The following is a 1,612-nucleotide window of genomic DNA, read 5'->3' as shown; positions in this document are numbered from 1 at the left end:
GAAATACAGACAGTATAGAGCCAATATTCATAACTTCAACTACAAAATTGATACACACATATAGACAGCATAATCATAACCAGTAAACCATAACCTTGTCTTAGACACCCCATTTGACCCCCTTTGTACAAGATTTGGGTGCCACTACAGGACCTTGGTTGCAACAGTGATCTATATGGTCCCAGATTATATCAATAACGTCACAGGGGGAAACCCCCTTCCGCTTGGTCATTGATGGCCAGGTGCCAGTGCTCTGGCCTGGGGGCTGAGGGGGGCTCTTTTCCTTTCCAGATCCTCCGTAGAGATGGGTCATTTTCAGCCAGTTATTTAACAGCCCGGAGTGACTCACACCCGTGTCTCTCACTCTGCCCCGGGAGCAAACGTAACCCTTTAGCCCCACTGGGTAGCAATGCACAGGTCAGAGGGAAACTGAGGCAGGCATAGGATTAATAAAAATATCACACAATATCACAGAGCCAAAATGGAGTAAATGGAAACTGGTCAAAGAAGGAGGGAAACTGAGGCAGAGTTGCCATATTACCCAATTGTGCCACAAGGGGGTGGCCGATGGTCAAAAGTGACCTCTGATGCAGTGTGGAGGGTGATAAAAGCTGTATCCAGGTGAGGTGGGAGGCGGCGCAATGGGCAGGGATAGATGGGGAGCCAGCGTGGGGGTCAGAGCAGACGGGGAGCCGGGGTGGATGGGAGAGCCGGTGCAGGGGCCAGGGACGGACGACGGAGCTGGGGTGGGGGCCGGGGCGGATGGAGGAGCTGGGGCGGACAGGGGAGCTAGGGTGGGGGCTGGGCCGGACGGGGGAGCCGGGGTGGGGGCCAGGGTGGATGTGGGAGATGGGGCGGGGGGCGGGGATGGACGGGGGAGCCGGGGCGGACGGGGGAGCTGGGATGGGGGGCGGGGAAGGACAGGGAAGCTGGTGCAGGGGCCGGGGCTGACAGGGGAGCCGGCGCAGGGGCTGGGGCGGACGGGGGAGCCGGGGCGGACAGGGGAGCTGGGGCAGACGGGGGAGCTGGCGCAGAGGGTGGGGGGAGCTGGGGCGGACACCGGGGAGGACGGGGGAGCCGGGGTGGATGAGGGAGCCAGGGTGGGGGCCGGGGTGGACGAGGGAGCCAACGCAGGGGCCGGGGAGCCGGGGCAAACGGGGGAGCTGGCGCAGAGGGTGGGGGGAGCTGGGGCAGAGGCCATCACCCAGAGTCAGGCGTGGGGGGCTGGGAGCTCGGCGTCCGGGGGAGCGGGTGACGACGGCAGCACTGGGGTTATTAGGAGGAGCTGCCATATCTTGCTGACAGCTCTTATTACATCCTCTCCGCGGCGGCGAGACTGGGCCTTATCGCTCCGTCAGCAAAGCCTTCCTCCCGCTGAAATTAAACCTGCCGGTGAGGTGGGGCCGGGGCCGGGGCCTGGGGCCTGCACTGGTGCCAGCCCCGACCCTGCCTCCAGGGCACAAGCCACGGGGGCACCTCGCGCCAGGGGCACCTGCGGGTGGAAGGCAGCAGCTCCCTGGGGGTGGCTCAGGGCTGCCCCCGTCCGGCGCCCTGACTCCAGCCATGGGGACGGGAGAGGGGCTGGGGCAGGAGTCGGGGTGCGCTCCCCCCC

Source organism: Terrapene carolina, unplaced genomic scaffold (genome assembly GCF_002925995.2).
Source record: "Terrapene carolina triunguis isolate 2854851 unplaced genomic scaffold, T_m_triunguis-2.0 Scaffold95, whole genome shotgun sequence".
NCBI classification, from domain to species: Eukaryota; Metazoa; Chordata; order Testudines; family Emydidae; genus Terrapene; species Terrapene triunguis.
The sequence above is the reverse complement of the archived record's forward strand: the minus strand, read 5'-3'. Positions refer to the sequence as shown.